The sequence below is a fragment of the Solanum dulcamara genome, chromosome 1 (assembly GCF_947179165.1).
Source record: "Solanum dulcamara chromosome 1, daSolDulc1.2, whole genome shotgun sequence".
In the NCBI taxonomy this organism is placed as follows: Eukaryota; Viridiplantae; Streptophyta; class Magnoliopsida; order Solanales; family Solanaceae; genus Solanum; species Solanum dulcamara.
In genome coordinates, this window is record NC_077237.1 from 57,318,012 (window position 1) to 57,344,064 (window position 26,053).

Consider the following 26,053-nt stretch of genomic DNA (forward strand, 5'->3'; position numbering starts at 1 on the left):
TGGAGCAATGTCGGCTCCTACATGGTGATATCATGTAGGCAAAAGTATGCATTAGTACTTTTAATGTACTATGTGAGCATGCCAAAATGAAGAACATCAAGTCATATATATAAGAATATGCATAGGTGAATGCATGTATGAGAAACATCATATGAAACCTTAAAACATTCATTTTGTAGAAAAGTAACTATAACCGACATTTAAGACCATGAGAGCTATTACAGGAAATCCAACACAACCCCTTACGTTGGCATGGAGAGTCTACTTATCGGGTAGAACTCCATCAACTTTAATCATTTTTTTAACTTTAACTCTAATGGCTAATCGTGGATCCACTAGCCTACAAGGCCTCCTATGTTGGCACATAGTTATTGCAACATGAGAGTTTACTTAAGGACCCCTTAGGTCCATTCCCCATCTATATGCAACATTCGATGCTAGGTCAATCCCACGGAATACATTTGAAGACCATATTAGCATAGGCATTTATATAACTTAAACATCAAATCATCATTCTGTGAAATATCTCATCAAAACCTTTCATTTGATTCAAGATATGAGAATTGTCCTTTCACATCGAATCCTTTCTTTAGCTAAGAAGCCCTTTCAACATCATTCAATCATTTCATATGACTCCCTTAACATAAAATATTTCCTTCATAAAATTTTATTTGGAGTCAAGCTTTTATTTTAACTTTACTTGAACATAAGGAAATTGGGTGGATTCATTTCATAAAAACCTTCAAATGCATTTAAACAATACTTGAATACATGAGAGTGATGGAAATACATCAAAATACACATCTTAAAACAACCCACCATATATGTCTTAAAATTCCTTTCAAGAATTCATATAAGCACATTAGCAAATCATTCATTTAATGAAATTAAGAGTCAATATACATCAATATATGTGAATAAACCTAAAATACATCATAATCCATACATTTAGAGTCAACATGTAAAAGCCCATAAGAATTTATCATTTAGAATTTGTAACATCAAGTTGAGGAAAATATTTGGGCTTCATGGGTAGAAGAACCCATGGATAAAACCCACATACCTTGGGGACACAAAAATCCCTATAAAAACTTAAGGAGGAAGGGAGACTAGAAATGCCTTGAATAGAAACCCTAGCTTTGCCTTGGAGTCTTTGGGAGAGTTTGAGAGGAGGGGATTTGAGTGTATTGAATCTAAGTATGGAGAATGAAGGTTTTAGGATCTTTAGATAGAATGATTCAGCCTCCAAAATGACACCATTTAGAATTAAAATAAAGGAAAAGACTAAAATGACCCTCTTTAAAATCTGCCCGGAGTGGGTTTCACGGGGATTCTTCACGGTCCATGGTGGGTCCCGTGGTAAGGGACTTAGAAATATCTTGGAAAGGGGCCTGTAGGGTAGTTTTGAAGTTTCACCACGAGACTTCTTCACAGTCCATGAAAGATGGCCGTGGTGCAGGTCCTGCAGGTGGACTATCAAGGTGTCCACCATGAGGGCACACCACAGTCTGTGGAGGGTTCCACGATCCATGGTGGTGGTTCGTGGACCATGCCTTGGGAAGATTCCTGAGGTTCTTGGGGAGAGCTCACTCTGGAGGGATTCACGGCTCGTGGTTCTTACCACGGTCCATGTTCCTCCTTTGTGGTTCCTTCCCTGCAAGTGTTGAGTCTCTGAATCTCTGCCATCGTTGCTCACCACGGTTCATGATGGCTTCCGTGGTCGGCTCGTGGTGATAGATTCTGCACCTTTTAAGAATATACCCTTAGTTCCTTAATTTAGGACCTTTTACATTTCTAGGTCTTACAATATCTACCCCTTGGAAAAATTTGTCCTTGAATGAAAATCATTAGCATAGAAAAGGAAATGGCAGGAGGACTAGCAACACAACATGTATGCAATAACACTTGAAATGAATCAAACATGAAATATTTAAGCTTTAGCATAAAACATAACTTTAAAATTCAGCTTCATGAATATGCATGCATATGAAGACTTGGAAAACTGAAACACAAGAGACTTAAATACTTGAGCATGAATGACTTATTACCTTAGGCTTGAGTAGAATGAAAAAGATGATGGTAACGTTTCATCATATCTGCTTCCGCTTCCCATATAGCACTTTTAACTTGTTGATTCCACCAAAGGAGTTTAACGGATGCAACTTCCTTATTCCTCAATCTCTGGACCTGCCGGTCCAAAATTTTAACCGAAACTTCTTCATAGGTTAAATTTTCTTCAACGTTTATTATCTCTAAATGCACAATGGAACTTGGATTCCCCACACATTTCCTCCATATGGATACATGAAACATCGGATGAACCATGGCCATTTTCGAAGGTAATTCCAACTCATAGGCAACTTTTTCCACACGCTTCAAGATCCTATAAGGCCCTACACACCTAGGGCTCAATTTTCCTTTTTTACCAAACTGAACCACGCCCTTCATGGGTGAAACTTTCAAATACACCAAATCATCTCTATTAAACTCAAAATATCTTCTCCTAGTATTAGAATAGGTACTAAGATGAATTTAGGCCATCTTCAACCTTTCTCTAGTAACTTTCACCTTCTCTAAAGCATCAAGCACCAAGTCGTGGCCCAACAAGGTCATCTCACCTACTTCGAACCAACCAACCAGAGATCTACATCATCTCCCGTACAAAGCCTCAAATGACACCATCTCGATGCTTGAGTGGTAACTATTATTATAGGCAAACTCGATGAGCGGTAAATGATCATCCCAACTCCCTTTGAACTCTAACACATAAGCCCTTAACATGTCCTGTAGTGTTTGAATCGTTTTTTCGACTTGCCCATCGGTTTGAGGATAGAATGTGGTGCTTAACTTTACCTTAGTGTCGATTCCCCACTGAAATGATTTTTAAAAGTGAGAAGTGACTTGGGTACCTCGATGAGAAATAATGGACATCAGTACACAATGCAACCTCACCAACTCCTAAATATACAACTTAGCATAATCTTCGACATAATAAAAGGTCTTGACTGATAGGAAGTGAGTCAACTTAGTCATTCTATCAACAATTATCCAATTGAGTCATGATGCTTTCGGGTATGAGGCAAAACCACTACAAAATCCATATTCACATCTTCCCACTTCCAAGTAAGGATTTCAATGTCTTAGGCTAGGCCACCCGGCCCTTGATGTTTGGCCTTCACTTGTTGGCTATTCAGAAATTCAGACACTAACCTTGCTATGTCCTTCTTTATGCCACCCCACCAATAGAACTCATTTAAGTCTCAGTATATTTTTTTCTAACTAAGATGAATGGAACATGTAGAATTATGAGCCCCCATCAAGATCAAACTCCTTAGGCCTCCGGAATACATAACCAACTTTGGTAATATAGCACCACATCTCTCCCTTATGAAAATACCTCTACCTTTTTTTCCTTCACCAACTTCTTTAACCCAATAAGTGCCGGTTCAAGGTCTTGTTTTGATTTGATGTCCGTCACCAAAGAGGATTCAGACCCATTATGAACAACCATACCACCACTATCGGTGCCACTCAACTTCACCCCTAATCTATCCAACCTGTGAACATCTTTCACAAACTCCCTCTTTCCTTCATCTACATTAGTCACACTTCCCATAGACACTCTACTAAGTGCATCGGCATCCATATTTGCTTTACTAGAATAATAATGCACACTCATGTCGTAGTACTTGAGGGCTTCTAGCCACCTCATTTTCCTTATATTAAGGTCCTTTTGGGAGAGAACATATTAGTGACTTTTATGATCGCTATACATATCTATGTGTAACCCATAGAGGTAGTGTCGCTAAATTTTCAAAAAAAACAACGGTCGCCAACTCAAGATCATGGGTCGGGTAGTTATACTCATGCACTTTCAATTGTCTAGAAGCATAGGCTATAACTTTACCGTTTTGCATCAAGACACATCCCAAACCAATCTTTGAAGCATCGCAATAAACCACAAACCCTTCTAATACTTTCGGTAGACTTAAAATAGGAGCAGAGTTAAGTCGATCTTTCAAATTTTGGAAACTCCTTTCACACTCGTCCGTCCATATGAAATTTGCCTTCTTTTGGGTTAATTTTTTTACGAGGACCTTTCACGGTCTGTGATGCTCACCATGATTCATAGTGGGGTCCCGTGGTAAGGTACTTATAAATATCTTGGAAAAGGGCCTGTAGGGTAGTCTTTGAAGTTTTACCATGAGACATCTTCACGGTCCATGAAGGACATTATGGGTTGTGGTACAGGTCTTGTAGGTAGACTTTCAGTTTTCACCACGAAGGCACACCACGCTCCATGGAGGGTTCCACAATCCCTGGTGGTAGTTCATGGACCCTGCCTTGGAAAGATTCATGAGGGTCTTAGGGAGGGCTCAGTCCGAAGGGCTTCACAGTCTGTGGTTCTCACTATGGTCCGCGGTCCTCCCTCATGGTTCCTTCCGTGCAAGTGCTGATTCTCTTAATCTCTACCACGATTGCTCACCACAGTTCTTCATGGCTTCCATGGTTGGCTCCTTGTGCCAGATTCTGCAAATCTTTAAGAATACACCCTTGGTTCCTTAATTTTAGAACTTTTACGTTTCTGGGGTCTTACAATAGAGGTTAGACATGATGGAAGAGATAGAGTATCTTTTAAAAAATGAGGCATGGCTCTTAGTTGAAAGGACAAAGGGGAAGATGATAGTTGGATGCAAATGGGTCTACAGAAAGAAAGAAGGTATTCCAAAAGTGAAAGATGCTAGGTTCAAGGTGAGATTGGTTGCAAAGAGTTTTACTCAAAAGGATGGAATTGACTACAATGAGATCTTCTCTCCAATCGTGAAACATAGCTCAATTCGCGTGCTACTAACATTGGTTGTACAATTTGATTTGGAGCTTCAACAGGTTGATGTCAAAACTGTTTTCTTACATGATGATCTAGAAGAGACAATCTATATGGGTCAGCTTGAAGGTTTCCTAGCTTAGGGAAAAGAAGATCATGTATGTCAACTGAAAAAGCCTTTGTATGGCTTGAAGCAATCTCCTAGACAATGGTACAAGAGGTTTGATGCAGTCATGTTTATACATGGATTCTCGAGGAGTGCATTTGATAGCTGTGTGTATCATAAGAAGATGTATGGTAACTATATGATTTAGTTGTTATCATATGTTGATGATATGCTTATTGCTGCTAACAACATCACATAGATAGATATTTTGAATAAACCGTTGAGCAAGGAATTTGACTTGAAGGATTTGGGAGTTGTAAAGAAAATTCTTGGAATAGAGATTTTAAGAGAAGATGATGTTGTAAATCTTTCTTAGAATAGGTACATCGAAAAGGTTCTTGAGAGATTCAATATGCATTTGAGCAAACCTGTAAGTACACCATTAGCTTCTCATTTTAAGCTTTCAAAGTTATAAATTCCTCAGCTTGAGGATGAGGTGGAGCATATGTCAAAGGTTCCTTGTGCTAGCACAGTTCGTAGCATTATTTATTGTCACGACCCGGAGGACCCCAACCAAGACTCTTGGCATATCATTCAAGAGCATACATAAGGTAAATAAGCAAAATAAACTAAATCATAGACATAGAAGTATAGTCTCAATAAGCCTCAAAATACGAAATAGAAGACAACATAGACTCTAAACATCCAACATACCTCTACTACTAGATAAGGTCATAAGACAAGCTCCTAGCTCACCCATGACAATATAAGATAATGAAATAGTCAAATGATGTAAATAAAAATAAAGTGTCTTATCCTCGAAGCATAAGGACTCATCACAAGTTCTATCTAGGCTAAACTCTACTCGCGAATAGGAGGTGAGCGATGATCATCCTTCCATACATAGGTATGCATTAGTACATGGAATGCACTAAGTATGTGAAAAGTATGCATGAAAAATAAACATAGGACACAGTCAATATGAAACATGGGTTGCAAGACCAATATCTTAAAACATATTTAAAAATATTAAAACATTAAAATCATTGATCAATGCATCAAAACATCATCATCATGAGAACGTATAACTTTTCTTTAACTAGTGTGGGATAGGACCTCAACTGACACTTAAGACCATACAAGCTATTACATGGAATCTTATGATCCCCACATCGAGAAGGGAAGGCTACCTTGCCAAGGTATACTCCATCATGATACTTTCTTTAACTGGGCTCTATGTGGATCTACTAGCTTTGCCATATTGACATCTGTAAACCTAAATGGACAACGTAGTTTGGGATTAAGGTTGCTACTAGGATTTCCTTGGGTGGCTACAATAGCTATCGGATCAAACCCTACCTTAGAGTTGTCACGATCCGACCCAGGATCTAGTCGTAAAACGATGATTAGAATCCTAAAGGACCCCAATCAAGCCCCTTAGCATATCATTCATGAGCATACACAAGGTAAATGAAATAAACAAACAAGAATCAATATACGGAAGCAAAAATCCCAATATAGGACGAAAGTCTAAAAAATATGGAAATATAAGACAATATAAACTACATAAACATCTAACATGACTCTACTAGTCTAGATGGGGGCAAAAAAAAATCTCCTAACTCACCCAATATAAAAGGTAAAATAAGTCATAATATTCATAAGAAATAAATTGTCTCATCCTCAGAATATGAGGACTCACCAACAGTAAAAACTACTAGCAACCACTAGCCACGAGCGGGAGGATGATGATTCGATCCCTAATTATGATACAATGTAGGCAAAAAGTATGCGTTAATATATAAAATATGCTAAGTATGTGAGAAAATGCATGAACAATAAACATAGGACATAATCAATATGAATAATGGGATGCAAGACCAATATCTTTAAAACATGAGTAGAGTCTAGAAAATAAAAAAAAAATTATCTCATTGGCCAATGCATCAACGAATCTCATAACTTTCACAATAACTCATAACTCAACTGAAACTGTGTGGGATAGGACCTTAAACAGAGATGTAAGACCATGCGAGCTAATATATGGAATCTGAGGACTACCTTGCCAGGGCATACTTTATAAGTAACTTCTCCCTATTGGCATATGTAAACCTATGCGGAAAATGTAGTTTGGGACTAAAGGTTGCTACTAGGATTCCCTTGGTAACTAACTGTGTTAAGACTCATTTCATAAACATGTATGCATATGACACCATGAGAACTACTAAAACACAAAATTTGGGCTGATTGGATCATGAAGGAACTAAATACCTCAACTAGACACGGAAGGAAAGAGATAAGGATATCGGGACATCATAAAAGCTCCGGCTTCCCATGTATCCCCCTCAACCTCTCGATTCCTCCATAACACTTTAACTGAAGCTATTTATTTGTTCCTCAACTATCTATCTTGTCGGTCCACGATCTCAATCGGAACCTCTTCATATGAATGACTCTCTTTAACTTCAAAGTTGTCCAATGACACAATGGAGCTAGGATCACTAATAAACTTCCTCAACAAAGACACATGGAATACTGGATGCACCAATGCCAAATCAGAAGGCAAATCCAATTCATAAGCCACCTTATCAATCCTTCTCAAAATTCGATATGGGCCAACATAGCGGGGCCTTAGCTTCCCTTTCTTATCAAAATGAATCACACCCTTCATGGGTGAAATTTTCAAATAAAACCAATCATTAACCTCAAATTTTAGTTCCCTTCTTCTCACGCCCAAATAGGACTTCTTGTCGGCTTTGGGTTGTCTTCAATCTTTCTCTAATGAGTCTAACCTTCTCTATAGTGTCAAACACTAACTCGGGTCCTATCAAAGAAACTTCACTTACCTCGAACCAATCGATAAGGTATCTACACCTCCTACCATACAAAGCTTGAAATAGAGCCATCTCAATGCGATAGTGATAACTGTTATTGTAAGCAAACTCTATCAATGAAAAATGATCATTCCAATTTCCTTTAAAATCAAAAATGCATGCTCTCAACATATCCTCCAATGTCTAAATGGTACGCTCGATCTGACCGTCCTTTTGTGGGTGAAAAGTTATACTAAGCTTCATTTGAGTACCAAGATCCTTTTGGAAGGATCTCCAAAACTGAGATGTAAATTGAGTACCTCGATATGAGATGATAGACAATCGAACACCATGAAGCTTAACCAACTATGGGATATACAATATAGCATAGTCCTCAGCTGTATATGAAGTCTTAACAGGAAGAAAATGACCCGACTTGGTTATTCGGTCAAAAATCACCCAAATAGAGTCATGTTGTCTATGAGTACGACGCAAACCTGTAATAAATTCCATATTCAAGGCTTCCCACTTCCAAGTAGGAATCTCAATGTCTTGAGCCAAACCTAATGGTTTTTTATGCTCAACTTTCACTTGTTGGTAATTAGGGCACTTGCCACGAATTGTATAATATTCCTTTTCATGCCATTCCACTAATACACTTCCGTCAAATCTCAATACATTTTTGTGGAACTAGGATGAATAGAATACCACGAGCTACGAGCTTAAGACAATATCATATCTTTGAAGTCATCAACATTCAGAATACACAATCGGCCTTGATATCTCAAAACACCATCTCCCCCTTGGGAAAAAGCCTCAATGGCTTTTTCGGCAATCGTTTTCTTCATTTCAACCAAAGCAGGATTACTATCTTGCCTTGCCTTTACATCAGCTATAAGAGATGATTCAGAACCATTTTACACAACAACACCATCATCCTTGAAATCAACCAATAGAACACCCAAACGGGCTAATCTATGCACATCCCAAACTAGCTCTTTCTTCTCATCCTCAATATGAGCAATACTATTCATGGATAATCTACTTAGAGCATCGGTAACTATATTTGCCTTACCCGGATGGTATAACACACCATATCATTGGCTTTCAACAACTCAAGCCATATCCTTTGTCGAAGGTTCAAATCCTTTCGAGTGAACACATATTACAAACTCATGTGATCGGTGAAAACATCCACATGGACATCATAGAGATAGTGTCTCCACAACTTCAAAGCAAATACCACTGTCGCCAACTCCAAATCATGAGTCGGGTAATTCTTTTCATGTGCCTAGAAACATAAGCTATCGCCTTACCATTTTGCATTAGTACACAATCAAGACCAACTCGTGAAGTATCACAATACACAATGAACCCATCGGAACCTTCCGGTAAAGTCAATAATAGAGCAGAGGTAAGCCTATTCTTCAAACTCTTGGAAGCTTTTCTCACATGCCTCGGACCATTGGAACTTCACCTTCTTTTGAGTCAAAGTAGTCAAGGGAGATTCAATGGAAGAGAAACCTTCCACAAACCAACTATAATAACTGGCTAAGCCTAAGAAACTCCGAATATCGAAAGGAGTCAATGGTCTAGGACAATTCTTAACCATCTTGGTCTTCTTTGGATAAACCATAATTCCTTCTCCAGAAACAATGTGATCAAGGAAGGCAATTGATCTTAAACAAAATTCACACATACTAAACTTCACATACAATTGACGGTCTTTGAAAATTTGCAACACAATCATCAAATGATCGGCATGCTCTTCCTCACTCCGTGAGTAGATCAAAATGTCATCAATAAAGACAATCACAAACATAAATAAGTATTGCTTGAACACCCTATTCATCAAATTCGTAAAAGCTGTAGGGGCATTCATTAGTCCAAATGACATAACCAAAAATTCAAAGGGACTATATTGAGTTCTAAAAGCCGTCTTCAGAATGTCACACTCCCTTACTCGGAGTTGATGATAACTTGATCGAAGGTTAATCTTTGAAAAATAGCTTGCTCGTTGAAGTTGATCAAACAAGTCAACAATTCTTGGCTTATTGTTAATTGTGAGCTTGTTCAATTACCAGTAGTCAATACACATACGGAGAGAATCATCCTTCTTCCTAACAAAGAGAATTGGAGCACCCCATGAAGATATGCTCGGTCTAATAAAACCCTTGTCTAATAAATCCTTCAATTGATCCTTTAATTCTTTCAATTTTGCCAGGGCCATTTGGTAAAGAGGAATAGAGATAGGCTGAGTATTGGGAAGAAGATCGATACCAAAGTCTATTTCCCTTTTGGAAGGAATGCCTAGGAGATCATTGGAAAAAACTTTTGAAAAACTAATTAACAACTAGAATTGACTCAAGAGTAGGAGTTTCGAAATTAGTGTCTCTAACCTGGACTAGATGATAGAAACAAACTTTGGAAATTATTTTCCGAGCTTTGAGGCATGAGATAAATTGACCCTTAAACACGGAACTGCTACCTTCATACTGAGCCCTCTTGGGCTCCCTTGCACTTCTCTCCTTCAATTTGCTCATCATAAGTCATGAGCCTAAAGATGTCCATCTCTTTGATAAGCATGGTGGTGTGGCAGTATTTTATAACCAAGTCCAACACACCCAAAATAAACTTGCTCATTCGGACAGGAGAGTCGGCTACCAATGATGGAGCATACTTCGACAACTCACTACTACAAAATAGGTTTTTGGTGGAAATTATTTAGCGGCAATTAATCAGTCGCTGCTAACTAATTCTTGAACTTAAATATTAGTGGCATATGGACAATAGCCGCTAAAAGACATCTTTTTAGTGACAATAAAAATAATTTGCCAGTAAATATCACAATTGAACGCAACTTCATCCAATAAATTTTTGCCTCCAATTTTTTCTACTACAATTAACAATTCCCTCCAAATATTAATAAGAAACTTTAAATTTTTTTTAAAAAACCTTATTCCTGCTTAACTTTAGATTTGCTCGATCTGTAGCCAACATCTTTTCCTTTCAGATCAGTCTCCGTAGAGAGAATAAAATTTACACATCGCTTAAGCAGAGAGACGGTAGCCAGCATCTTTGCCTTTCAGATTCTCCATCTTCACAGGTAATCCTAAGGTTTTAATTCCATAAAACTTTAGGTCAAGTTTTGTTAACTAATCGAACAAGAATTAATTTTGGGAACCATGTGAAGTTTGTGGTTTCTCAATTTTGTTCTTAATTTACGTTTTTTGTAGGTTTTACTGGATTCATCTCATCCTTCAATTTCTTGTCTTCTTCGGACAAATTTTTTGCTTTCCAGGTACTCAAACAATTGAGAAGATTTGTAATTTCGTACAAGTATTTTTTTTTCTGTATTTACTAAGTTTGTTGTGTGATTTACCCCTTCTATTAATTTGATGGGCAATTGACTAAATTGATTACTCTATTCGCTATGATTGTTGTTAAACTCTCATGATTGTTTGAATGTTTTTTCGACTTTATTTTTGATGAATATCAATGTTTTTACTTGAATGAACTACATTACGACCACTATGTAATTGATATTTCTGATACTTACTTGAAACCATGAAAACACATTCAGTAGAAAATCTCAACCGAAACACCAAACTATTTAAAACGTTTTGTGGTGTGTTGATCTGTATGTTCGACTTGAGGATGTTTAATTGGAACTGAATTTTTTGTGGATGTTGGGATTTAATTGACGAGGAATGTTTGATTTTTATGATTGTTTCTTGAAGTTTAGAAATTGATCACTTTCCCTTGTCTCCCTTTGAACTTGAAAACAAGCCGAGTTGATGACACTTTAGTTTTTAGTTCGTGATAGTAATTTTTTAACAACTCTATGATTTGTGCAATTGATAATTTTAAAATTACACTGTTCACCGCTGAATTTTGTTTGAAGTCGCCATAAAGTAAATATGAGAAGGAATTTATGGCATGAATTACATCCTTCTTTTTCTTCTCTTCTTCTCTGCTTCTTTTCTCTGTTTCTCTACTGCGAGTTTGCTGCTACAGTTCTTTTTCATCCTGCAGTCCATAACTTTTCTTTGTTTTTTACTTTTCTTCTTCTTAATGGAGCTGCTGGAAGTAATTTATGAATTGAGTTACATTCTAGAACTAGAACTGAAAATTATATTTTGAAGTGAGAACATGTTTTGAGTGCTAAATTCAATAAAAAGTTCATTGGGGTTGAGGAAAGGGAACTGAATTCATTTAGAATATAGCTTGGTTGCTCAACCTTGTTTAGGAAAGATGTACATGGCAGATTAGCTACAGTTACGTTCTATCAAGTTGTTGTTAAACTGTTTTGGGCTAACTCTTGAGTAGCGTTATTTGAAGCGTGCACTTTGTCGCTTAAAGCGAGAAGATAAGAGAAGCTATATTGCTTTATTATAGTGAGACGTGGCTATAGATAAAGAGTGAGAGGTTCAGTCCCAGAAGCTAAAAAAGCTCGCTTTTCTTCTAAAACGAGGTTGGCAGTATATAGATCTTTTTTTTAAAAAAAAAATCATAATAAAAAACTTCGCGATTTATTTCCAAAGATTTTCCTTTGTTTCACTTCTCTTGTTGCGACGCTTTTTCAAGCGATTGCAAGGTAAGCTTTTCAGCTTTTCTTCTTCTCTTATTTTGTTCTTGTTTTCTCTGTTTCTCTATTTCTCTGTTGTGCGAGCTAGCTGCTACAGTTATTTTTGACCTGCAGTTTGCAAGTTTTCTCTGTTTTTTATTCTTTTGTTCTTGAAGAAGCTGCTGGAAAGAATTTATGACCTGAGTTACATTCTTGAGTCTAGAACTGAAAATTATTTGAGTGTTAAAATTCTATAGAAAGTTCATTGGGTTGAAGAAAGGAAACTAGATACAGTTTGAGCTGAAAGTTTAGAATATAGCTCAGTTGCTCCAATTTGTTTCAGGTAAAGTGTACATGGTTGTTTAGCTACATTTCTATCTAGTTATTATTGTTGTTTTGGGCGAACTCTGGAGTATTGTTCTTAAAAGCGAGTATTTTGTCGCTTGAAGCGAGAAGCGATGTGAAGCTGTATTGCTTGTTTCTCGATTATTTTGTCCATTTTTTTTGTTGTTCTGTCTCTGTTTTACTGCCTCTTTTTGTTTTATGAATTGATTTTTCTATTAAGATCTTGGTTTTTAACTATGTATATTTAATAGATCTTAAGAATTAAAAGTTTTTCTTTAGTTGAAAAAGTGTGCGCTTGGTTTCACACTTTTTGCTTTAGTGAAGCGAGCCCTTATTACTTCTCGTTTCGTAAAGTGAGCCCTTATCAAGTGAGCTTTAATTGTGAGTTATTGACAATTCATTATAGCTACTGATATTGTCAAGATATGAAACTGCTTTATAGGTGAATGTCTTCAGTTTTGAGATGGTATAGTGTGAATTTATTTTTTATAAAACTGATGTACTTATTTATTTCAAGTAATTTGAATTGCAATCAGAATCTCTGAATACTTGGACTGTCATAAACTTAAATCTAGAAGTACGAGCTACAAAATCACATGTAGATTCTGTAATTTCTCCTTGATCATGAATATCTTGAGCAACCCTTCTTAGAATATTCTTAACTGTGCAATCTTTATCTTGATGGTTCCTTTCTAACTATAAATGGTAGCTACAATCTGCTAGTAATGTAATAAAGATTTTAACTTAACTAGAATTGCTTCTAGCATTTTGTATAGCCCAACTAACCTTAGCACATCAGTCCCTAGACATTCGGCACAACCTTAGACATCTTACAAGTCGAGACCAAATGATAATAGTAAATCAGACTTGGAGAAAAGGTGCTCAATTGTCCAGATTCCTGCTACATAACACACAATCAAGTCAGCTTGTACACCCCATTTCAGCCATGTACATAAGCCTTAATTGTATTGCAATCAGAAGCTCTAAATACTTGAACTGTCAAAAGCTTAAAGCTGTAAGTAGAAGCTATACAATCATATCTAGTTTCTGTACTTTCTCCTTGATCATGAATATCTTGAGCAACCCTTCTTAGAATATTCTTAACTGTGCAATCTTTATCTTGATGGTTCCTTTCTAACTATAAATGGTAGCTACAATCTGCTAGTAAAGTAATAAAGATTTTAACTTAACTAGAATTGCTTCTAGCATTTTGTATAGCCCAACTAACCTTAGCAGATCAGTCCCTAGACATTCGACACACCATTAGGCATCTTAGAAGTCGAGACCACATGATAGCAGTAAATTTTCACTTAAAGAAAAGGTGCTCAATTGTCCAGATTTCTGGTACATAACACCCAATCAAGTCAGTTTGTACACCCCATTTTATCTGTCTACATAAGCCTTAATTGTATTGCAATCAGAAGCTCTAAACACTTGAACCGTCGAAAGCTTAAATTTGTAAGTAGGAGCAACAAAATCATATGTAGTTTCTGTATTTTCTCCTTGAACATGAATATCTTGAGCAGCCCTTCTTACAATATTCTTTGCTATGCAAGCTATACCTTGATAGTTCCTTTCTAACCATAAATGGTAGATACAATCTGCTAGTAATATAGTGAAGATTTCAACTTAACTAGAACTGCTTCTAGCATTTAGTATAGCCCAACTAACCTTAGAAGACCAATCCATAGACATTCAGCACACCCTTAGGCATCTTAGAAATCGAGACCAAATGATAGCAGTAAATAAGTACATAAAGAAAAGGTGCTCAATTATCCCGATTCCTGCTACATAACACACAGTCAGGTCAACTTGTACACCCCATTTCAGTCGTCTACATAAGCCTTAATTGTATTGCAATCCGAAGCTCTAAATACTTGAACTGTCAAAATCTTTAATCTGTAAGTAGAAGCTACAAAATCACATGTAGTTTCTATACTTTCTTCATGAACATGGATATCTTGAGCACAGGTACAATTTTGCATTTTAGTGTGAGTTGGAAAGAAAATGTTTATTGGAAGCCTTCTAACTTTTCCATGTGTGTTGAGATAACTCATTATTTGGATAAAATTAAAATCAGATTTCCGTTTGATAGTTTTAATTGTTAAAATGACATCCTTTGAGTTATGCAATTACATATTGATTAATTCCATTGGTTTTGACTAACATATCTTTAGTTCTTACAGTAACTGTTGAGAAAAGAATATCTTGAACTTTATGGACAATTCTACCAATAAAAAGTGGTTGTATTGTGATAGAGTTAGTAAACAATACTTGGATGGAGTAAATGATTTTATAAATCATGCCTTTTCTACAAAACAAGATGGAGACAAATTTGCATGTCCCTGTACAGAATGTGTGCTTTTCCATCAAGTCAATAGGGATACAGCATATGATCATCTTATGATTGCTATCATATGATACTTGGTTTTGTCATGGAGAGTGTCTAAATAGATCAAACAATACGCAAGTAACTAATGGCGGCCAATCAACTTTAAGGGGTGATGATGTGTGAGGAATGATACATGATGCCTTTGGATGTTGTACACAGTTCATGGATAGTGATGTCAATGAAAGGGGCGAGATGGAGCCAAACCTACAGTAAAATACCACTCATACGTCTAAAAATCAAACTCATCCTGAGGTGGATAAGTTTGAACGACTCATGAAGGAGGCAAATGAAGAACTATGGGCCCGTTTGGATGGGCTTTAAGTTGGTCAAAACCAACTTAAAGCCCGTTTTTAGCTTTTGAACGTGTTTGCCTAATGCTAACTTTTAAGCCATAAAGTTCTTAAAGTCAGTCAAAAATGAAAAGTTAGGATTCCTAACTTTTTTTTCCTAAGTGCTTAAAGTCATTTTCTTTGACCATGGAAATTACTTTTATATCCCTTATATTTTAACTAAATTCCCAAACTACCCTTTGTATTCTTTTAACCCTAAAATTCACATCATTTTCCTCATTTAAGCACTTTTATCCAAACACTCAACTGCTTATTTATAAAAATAACTTTCAGCACTTCAAAGTTCTAAAAGCACTTCATAAATAAAAATTACTTTTTTTAAGCCCATCCAAACGGGCTCTATATCCTGGATATAAGAAGTTGCTACATATCTATCGTACAAAATGCATGTTCAAATGGTCAAATGAATCTTTTGATTCTTTGCTTGGACTATTGAAAAATGTGCTGCCGGAAGGAGAAAAATTGCCTCCTTTCTATGAAACCAAAAAGATAGTTGAAGGTTTGGGCTTAAAGTATGAAACGATTCATGCTTGTCCCAATGGTTGCATGCTTTTCAGAAAAGAGTTTGCCAGTAAGGATGTCAATGAATGCAAAATTTGTGGAGCTTCTAGATGGAAAAATAATGCAAAGAAAATTCCAGCCAAGGTCCTAAGGTATTTTCCTTTAAAATCAAGACTACAAAGATTATTTATGTCTTTATAAAATTCTAAGGTAATGCGTTGGCATCATGAAGAGCGCAACAAAGATGGAGTTCTACGACATCCTGCAGATTCCAAAGCTTGGAAAAGTTTTGATAGTAAGTATCTTGAATTTGTTGGAGATCCTCACAATGTTCGTCTGGGATTAGCTTCTGATGGGTTTAATCCGATTGGCACAATGTGAATTGTTCACAGTACTTGGCCAGTGATTTTAATGCCATATAATCTTCCACCATGGATGTGCATGAAAGAAGAGTTCTTTATTCTGTCCTTACTTGTTCCTGGACCAAAATCACCTGACAATAATATTGATGTCTTTTTGCAACCATTAATAGAAGAGCTAAATGAATTGTGGAGTGTCGGGGTGGAAACATATGATGCTTCTACAAAGGAGACATTTCAAATGAGAGCAGCTCTCATGTGGACTATAAATGATTTTCTAGCATATGGTACTTTTTCTGGATGGAGCACTTCTGGTGGGTTTGCATGCCCTTCTTGCAATATAAACACTTAATTTAAAAGGCTCAAACATGGCCGGAAATTTTGTTTCATGGGGCATCGACGTTTCTTGAAGCATGGTCACAAATATCAAAATGATGCAAAATCATTTGATGGGACCAAAGAAACGAGACCTGCACCTTTTTCAATATCTGGATCACAAGTGCTGGATCAAGTAAAAGATATAAAGTTTACTCTAGGCCAGTCAAGTGAAGAGGTAAGTGTGGTGATGAAAAACACATGTAAAAAAAAGAGCATATTTTTTGATCTTCCTTATTGGGAGTATAACTTGGTGCGCCATAATCTTGATGTAATGCACATAGAAAAGAATGTGTGTGATAACATAATGTATACATTATTGGGTCTTGGTAAGAAGCCAATACAATATAGAAGCACGATTGGACTTGAAGGAGATAAAAATAAGACCAAGCTTATGGCCTCAATATCGAGCTAGTGGGAGGGCATATCTTCCTCCTACTTATTTCACAATGTCTTCAAATGAAAAAGAGATGTTTTATGAAGTACTACAAAATGCCAAGTTTCCACATGGCTATGCGTCTAATATCTCATGTTGGATACGCAAACGAAAGCTATCTGGGCTAAAAACTCATGATTGCCATGTTATAATGCAAGAACTTCTTCCTCTTACCTTGAGGAGAACAACAGGTAAAAGATTTAAATCAGTTTTAATTGAACTATGCACATTCTTTCGTGTTTTGTGTAGCAAAGTGCTAAAACTAGAAGACTTAAAATTACTTGAAGAAAAAATTCCAGAAACATTGTCTACTATGGAAAAACCCTTCCCCCAGGATTCTTTACTATTATGGTACACTTGATTACTAACTTGGCAACTGAGGCTAAACTTGCAGGTCCAGTACATTATCGCTGGATATACCCAATTGATGGTATGGAGAATATCATTAATCTTATATATATATATCAAGCTAATAACATTAATTTATTCCGTAGGAACTTGGGTACTTTAAAATCATATGTTCCTAACTGTGCATGTACAGAAGGTTCAATAGCAGAAGCATACATAGCAAATGAATGTTTGGCATTTTCCTCATGATATTTGGAGGGTGGAGATTCAAAGTCTTATTGTTAAAGAAGATGTGATGATGATATTGAGCATGACTAGTAAAGAAGAATGCCTTTTTCCTACTACTGTGGAGTCATACTATGGAGTAGATGTATATGAAATGGATGAGAAAACATTGTTGCAAGCACATCGGCATGTGCTTTTTAATTGCGAGTGAGAGCTCGTTGAGAATTATAAAAAGTAAGTGTTATATCTATTATTGATTAAGTGTAACTTACTTCATTTGATAACAAAATTGATATATTTGAGTCACGTGAATAGAGAACATATTGTTGAAATCAAGAGATCACATTGTAAGCATCGTTTGACTCAACATCAACTTGATCGTATGCATTTCGATACATTTAGTGAGTGGTTCAAGGAGCAAGTAAGTGGTATTACTAAGTTATAGGTTACCTTAATTATCGTACTCGTCCTTATATCAAAATTTATAGTTGTATCTTTCTATTTGGTTAGGTAAAAGAGTTGGAGGCCACATCTGACAAATTAAAGAATGTCAAAGTTCTTGCAAAAGGGGCAAGTTACATTGCAAAAAGATTCAGTGCATTTGATGTAAATAATAGGTATCGATTTCGAACATAACAAAATGAAGAGTACTTAGAGACATAAAATAGTGGTGTTATGGTCGTTTCCAAGACCGAAAGTTATACAAGTTCAAGTGACAATGCTCCAAAGTCTGCAAATATCACATATTATGGTAGATTGAATCATTGTGGAGTTAAACTACTATGAAGAATTTAAAGTTGTCTTATTTAAATGTGATTGGGCTGATGTACTCAAAGGCAAAGGAGTTATGGAAGATGACTTGGGTTTCATATTTGTTAATTTTTCACGCCTGGCTGATTCTGGCGATCGAGAACGTCATGAGCCCTTTATTTTTGCAGAACAAGCTCAACAAGTAATATTTGTGAAAGATCATCAAGATCATAAATGGTTTGTCCCTGGGTTAATTAAACCTAGAGATGTTTTTGATATGGGAGAGGAAAATAGTGTGCAGTTAGAGTCATCAATGCACAGTGATTCCACTTGGCTATCATAGAAAATTCTCATGTTCCAGAGTATGAGACTAATGATTGGGTAAGAAGTGGAGTCGATCGAAGAATAATTGATACAAAACTCCATACTCGAGGGAGGAAATGATATTGAAAATGAAAGTGATCCTGAATGATAGGTGGTTATTATAAAATATATTTTTTTCAAATGTTATTAAAAAACCTTTAGGTATTTGTTATTTTTTATATATAAATTTGAATAAAATATCTTTACGGATTTGCTTTCAATCTGAGTCATTTTATTGAAGATCATGTTAGTGATCAACTATAAATTTTCCTATGTTTGTTTTGGTTAATTAGTGAAGGTTTTCAGTGAATCTGTGCTTGCTTTTACTTATATTTTGTTGTTTTATTCCTTGGATTGAGAAGTGAGGATGTGTTCTTATGAATTGGAATTTTGCTTATCCCTGGTGCATTAGTATGTGTTTTCATGGCTTAAGATGAGAATGATGCTATATCTTGTATTCCATTTGTCCTGTTATTCTGCTACCAGTGCAACTTAATGCATCTATGTAGTTACTTCATTTTAGATAAGAAAGTATGCAAACTAGAGGTCGCTACAGATTGGACATTCAACTTTAAAATGATCAAGATGTGCGACAATATTTTGAGCAGTTGATACGTAACATCGATCGAGCCCAACCTTATCTTGAGCAGTTGATAAATAGGCAAAATCACTCTGAAACCCAATATCATGTTGATCAATCTAATGAGTTGAATAATTCTGTTGATGGCACTGAGGAATCAGGTAATACTTTTTAAGCTCTATACTTCTTATTAGTTGTACATGCTAGAAAATAATAAGTTGGTGGCACTGAAGATTTTTTTGTGTTTACTTGTATCCTGTGGATCAAGCTTGTATGAAGCTAGCTGTTTTTGATGATTATCTTTATATTTAAGAGGAGTTAAATATCTAATTTGAGGAGATAAATATCATAGTGTTGCTTCTTATTATGGTAGTCGATTTAAATCACATCTCTATATATAGATGTATAAGTAAAACCAATTATCACATCTCTATAGATCATAATGATAACATTAAGAAAATGAGAGCCATATTTTTGAAGTAAGAGTCACAATGCTTTCTTTAGCCACATCTTTTGATGATGTCTGTATAATTATGTTCAGAAAACTTCTTCAAAGTAAGGCTAAGTTGGATATCTGTTATGCCAAATTTCTTCATCCTCTATCTTGAAGCTCATCAACAACTTGATTTGCTTCCCTAACATAATAATATATGAATAAAGAGTGATCCTATGTCATCTTAGAAAGATATTATATTCAATCAGATCCAAAAGCTTAAAGTTGTAATGTTTTCATCCTGTGTCATCTTAGAAACAATTAGTGAGTCAACTTAAAGCGTGATCTTTAGCAGAAACATTATGGACACACAGAGAACCAACCTAGCAACCAAGGCCTTAGCCTTTCGTAAGAGTGATCTTGAGCAGAGTTGTGGACACTGCTTTTAGCCTTTCGTTCCACCAGCTGGACATTTTTTTTGGTCAAAAGTAAAGATTTTATTTAACCAAATATAAGCTTTGTACAACCAATCAATTCTTTTTGGACTCTCGAGTTGATTCTCAAAACAAAAACAGAACCACTGCTTATATCTTCTCTATGACTCGAAGATCAACAGTTAACTAGGAAAATTGTTTAAGCTGCTAAGTATATGAGACCATTTAGTTATTTTATGTCTCTTTATATGCAATTGTAGAATGATTTCCTTGATCCAGGCTCGACCTGGTTGTGCGATTTGCTAAAATCTTCTAGCACTCCTTTCCTTTCATACATGGTGGACTAGAGCTGCAAATATCCAGCCAATGATTTATGTCGACTTACCTCATTTAACTTTGTTTGCAACCCCGCATACTTCATCATTCCAATTTAGTACCTATCTCTAGATTCCTAACCATCTGAGAAGAGTCTACTACATCATACCAAAGTAGCTACATGTAAAGAACAAATGTGACATAGTCTCAACTTCACCAGAGTTGCACAGTACACAACCTTGGGTTACTTGCACTCCCTATTTTTCTAATCTGTAGTCAATCAATGTTGAATAGCTAGCCATAGAACAAATTGATGTTTTGGAAGTAACCTTGAGCACATTACCAAGCTCTTCCACTGTACTCTTGGGTATTGAGGTATGAAGGATACATATGTTGCTTTAATATTGAATCTCCCTTTCTTCTCCGCATGTTCTACTTCATCAAGAACATTGTCCCCTTGTAGCCAATCACGTGCGTCAAATACTTTTCGAATTATCCAGTAAGCTTGTGTAGGGGTTAGGGGTACTTCATATTATTGAGATTCAACCTTTTTATATAAAAGGTGTGGATCCACTGGACCCATAATGTATCTTTCTTCTTTGCCACTGTCCATACTAATTTGCATAAAGCTTCTCTATTCCATATCTGGATATCAATAATGTTCAACCACCCTGCACTTCTAGGCTCACACAACCAGCTGAAAACTTTACTTTCTACAAACTAAAAAGTGCAAAGCTACATATAAGTGCATAGTTGGTTGTTGATGAATAAGACCCGTTCTCTTATTTTGTGGATGGTTGGAACTGAATCAGATCATTTATTAGACAATTACAGTGATATACACATGCATCACTGAGCCACATACCAAATAAACCAACAAAATAAGAATATCAAACTAATATGTTCATTTCATCAAATAAGTTATTCTAATCCTACATGACCAACAAGTACTGTATCAACCTAAATAAAGTGGAAAAAACATTAACATAGGCAGTGCCATTAGTCAACATCCATTCAAGATAAAATTGATGAATTTTACTCCCTGATGGTTTTATTTATGATGGAATTGTGAATGTGAGTGATGACCCCAGCATCGACAATGATCTCTTTGATAAGTGTATCAAGTTCATTGTCCCCATGAATGGCCAGTTGCAATTGCCTGGGATGATTCTCTTCACTCTAAGATCCTTGCTTGCTTTACCAGCTAGTTCAAGAATCTCTACAGTAAGGTACTCTAGAATAGCAACAGAATAAATATCTGAGTAAGAAATAATTTTAAAAATTACATCAGGTTGGCCATAGGTTGAATATATTATTTTTGTTTTCTGTTGTTCTGTCGTGATACTATTATTTAACAGAATGCAGAGCATCTCTCAATTGCTTAACTATATAAGTTTTATCATTTGATGTCCTTCAAATCTTATTCCTTCTAGGTAATTCGGAGACAAGAAAGGTATGTGGTCCTACTTTACTTGAAGATATTTGGAAGCTTCCTCCGGGAAAAACAGTTGACGTGCCGTTTAATAGTCATAACCAAGCTATTGGAGAAAAGGGTTGAAATCTTGCTACATTTTTAGGAATTATTGCAAGAACTCCAGAATTAACACCTCTACACGTAGATGATTGGAGAAATATCGACAATGAGGAAAAGAAAAAATTGTTGAATTTTGTGAGGGTATGGTGTAGTTATGAGGTGAGCAAGCTCTGTTATACATGATGTTATTTTCTAAATGTTTGCTTTTTCTTTTTCAGAAGAAGTTCTCTATCCCAAAATGCGGAGAAGACTTTTTTCTTAAAAGTCACTAGGAAAGAAATGAAAAGATTACAAGTGCCAATTAAAAGGTGACCATATTCCAAAGTATAAGACTAAAGATGCTTTGCTGAAAAATAGACCAAGTCGTATACTGAGAGATCAATGGAGTGGTCATGTCTCTTATTGACTTTCTGAGAAAGCTAAGGTATCAACGAATCTTGAAAACATACTCCTAGTTGCTAATTTTTTAAAATCTTTAGATTTTGTTATGCTCAATTTTTATTTGTAATTCATAAGATATCATTTTAATTTTTCAATGACAGAGACATACCCAGGCAAATAGAAATAATAGGGCCAAGCAAAAGATGCCTCACACAGGAGGATCCAAAAGTATTGCTACCTTGATGGATGAGAATGTAAGCCTGTTGAAACTACAAACTATGATATTTTACCCGTTTTTGTCATGCATAGATGACATCAATTTTATTGTATTAGGTCGAAAATGGTATAGAGCCAACACGAGCAAAAATTTTCTTATTAACTCATAAAAAACGCATGGATGGTAGACCATTGGATGATTATCTGCCAAAGCTATTGTAAGATTTCTTCTTTCTTTTATTTTCTAAATCGAGAAATAGTTAGAAAAAACATATTAGGTGAATAAGTAAATTAAAAAATTTATTTAATATATATTCTTTGAACAGGACATGATAAATGAAAAGTTGAGCAATAGTGAGGAATCTACTGACCAACCTTGTCACCATGTTTCTTGGAAAGGTGATGTGTATTCCCAGGTGTTGGAAAATGAAAGAAGTGGATATGTTCGTGGTTTAGGACTTAGTTCAACTCCTTCAGTTCTATGGGGTAGTAGATCTTCCTTTGGAAATATTAATGAAGAGGATTCGTCTAATGAAGTTGTAAAAAGGTTAGAACATGAGATTACTGAATTAAAGGCGAAACAAAATGAAGAAATGAATCTTATGAAACAAAATCAGGAGAATATGCAATCAGAATTACTCCAAATGAGATCATTCATGCGCAAATATGCTCCTAATAAATCTGTCTCAAAATATCAGCGACACCTCAAGTGAACAGGTAGTTGGATTAGACATTTTTATGAAATTTTAATCCTATAAAAGTATTGTTAATTGATGTGTTAATATTTATCAAGTCTCCGACGTCGACAGTGGTCATGGACAAATACCACAAACAACAAGGATTACTAGTATTGCTGAAAATACTCCAACTTCTCATGGTATTAATCATTTTATCCTTCGATGCTATTTTTTGAGTTTTCCTCATTTGACTTCTTGAGTCCAAATCAATAAGATTTCTCTAAAAACCTGCTTTGATGTTGTGTTTTCTCCCCAATAGAGATTTGTACATATTCATAACAACAACAACAACAAGCCCAGTATAATCCCACCATGTGGGGTCTGGGAAGGGTAGAGTGTACGCAGACCTAACTCCCACCTTGAAAGGTAGGGCGGCTGTTTCCGAAAGACCCTCGGCTTAAGAGAGAAGAACAAGAGAGGAAAGACAAGGAAAACAAGACATAGGTCAGTAGAGCCAATCATATCGATAACAATATAAAAATATGAATAATGAGAGCGGGAAAGTCAGGGTAGGAAAGGTCGGAAAGAAAGGAGCATTAACTACTATAGATAAATAGGATACCCAAAGTAAACCGGGCCAATAAATATAAGCAGTAATCAAATGCAGAAATCAAATGTTAATAAACAAATGAGCAAAACTACGACTACTATGGAGAAAAGATAAGCCACCTAGCCCACTATCTTAGTCTGAGTCCTCCACAGCCTCCTATCTAAGGTCATGTCCTCGGTGAACTGCAACTGTGCCATATCATGTCTAATCACCTCTTCCCAATACTTCTTTGGCCTCTCTTTGCCCCTCCTGAAACCGTCCATAGCCAACTTCTCGCACCTCCGCACTAGAGCATCTGTGTCTCTCCTCTTCACATGCCCTTATCTTGTCCTCCACCGATGCCACTCCCACCTTGTCTCGGATATCTTCATTCCTAATTCTATCCATCCTAGTGTGCCCACACATCCACCGCAGATTTGTACATATTCATAAATGATTAAAATAAAATGCATTGAGGTAGTAAGATTTTTTTTTGTGAAACCTAAGTTAGATTTGAGCTGACTATGTAGCATGAAAATTATTAGAGGAATTGTGTTGATTAGTAGCTAATATTTAGATCCCAATTAGAATCTGTGGAAACTATACCAATGTGAATGTTGGGGTTGAGATAAGGATATAAGCTCGAAATTGCAACAAATTCTTTAAATCTATTGGAAGTCAAAGAACAACAGCTCCTTTGTTAAAGGTAAGACATTAACACAGCTATTATAAAAAAGAGTTGGCTAGGCTTTGATAATCGTTCTTTTCTTTGTAGTCACTATTCACTAGCTAGTTGAACAACAGTGATAAAAATATAATATAGGGGAACTGGAATTGGTGATAAGGTGTCACGACCAAATCTTAAAGGCTAGATGATTTGCACCCAATTATTATTCCTAATTGAGAGTAATAAAAGGTGTTCTTGCTCGCCACTTCATTTGATAATCCTTGGTCTTGAGGCTGCATACTATATGTTTAACTGTTATTACTATCAAACAACTTATTATGTTATGATTTTTGCACATCAAAGACCTTCCTGATATAAAATATTTACAGGTTTATAATCTTCGCATTGATGTTGTGTTTGCTCCCTAATATAGATTTGTACATAGGCATAGGCCATCGATTATTTTCTTTTTTTTGGTCATCTTAGTTAAATAAGATCTAATGAAGGGAACAATAAGCTCGAAAGTTGCAGGAAAATCTCTGATTCTTCAGGAAGTCAATGCCCAATAACTCTTTTATTAAAAGTAAATCATTAACATAACTATCATAAAAAAGGGTTGGCTAGGATTCAATTAACTGTTACTTGACCAGAAGTAGAGTAGATGAAAAAAAATATACTTGATACTATACAAGGATACCCTTGAGGTGTAGTTAGTATTATCTATAGGTTTCGTTTATATAGCTGAAAGCAATATTAATGGTTTGATTTCTAGAACTGTGAGAAAAAAATCAATGCATGGGAACTAGTGATGGTAGAACTGGTTATTATCACTGTCTATTTTCAGTGGATCAAATATGTTCTGTTCAGTGATTTGTATACCATTGATTCTACATTGTCCAATTGACAGAACTCATGTTGATACCTTGTCAGCCTCTGCATTATATTCAAAGTAGTGGCTGAGAAATTACATTCAAAAAACAGGTGCTCCACACATTTATTAGCATAGTTTAAGAATGCATAGAGTTTAACCTTGGACATAAGTACTTGGTGCGTGTAGTTGTATGTTGCTTTGCTATTCGGACGTGGTTAATTTTGTTTTGAATTGCTTATTATTATCTATTGATGTTTTCTGCTTCTCCAAATAATGTCTCTTTTGCGATGGAAAGTGCTTGAGGTCATATTGACTAGTGTTGATTAGATTTTTTGTAATCTTCATATGTCTAATATGCTATAGCTCCCAACTCTTGATGTTTTTTATCCATTATATTTCATCTTTTGTTATATTTATTTATAATTTCAGGTCATACAGTCTGATGTTCAAAACTTTTGCCTATGAAATATTTCAATATGACGAACAATTGTGGAAATTCTTTAAAGACATTACTTGATAGGATTGGTTCTATAATGATATTAGTTATTTCATTCAGCTAATATAAGTTTATTTTTAAGTTGGGATACCTCTTTTTTTGGAT

At 35.8% G+C, this 26,053-nt stretch overlaps 1 long non-coding RNA gene across 7 annotated transcripts; it reads left to right on the forward strand.

Moving 5' to 3' along the window:
• Positions 1-11,160: 11,160 nt before the first annotated feature.
• On the forward strand, positions 11,161-26,053 carry LOC129887585 (uncharacterized). 7 transcript variants are annotated; one of them, XR_008766453.1, is made up of 11 exons: positions 11,161-16,051; positions 16,132-17,499; positions 17,611-17,876; positions 17,958-18,063; positions 18,153-19,496; positions 21,951-22,192; positions 22,270-22,475; positions 22,594-22,686; positions 22,766-22,866; positions 22,975-23,525; positions 25,882-26,053. It is a non-coding gene; the product is annotated as an uncharacterized LOC129887585 (long non-coding RNA). The 7 variants fall into 7 exon arrangements; XR_008766463.1 differs by having other exon boundaries at positions 11,165-17,260; positions 17,464-17,499; positions 25,882-26,052; XR_008766449.1 differs by having other exon boundaries at positions 11,167-17,499; positions 22,975-23,365; positions 23,442-23,525; positions 25,882-26,052.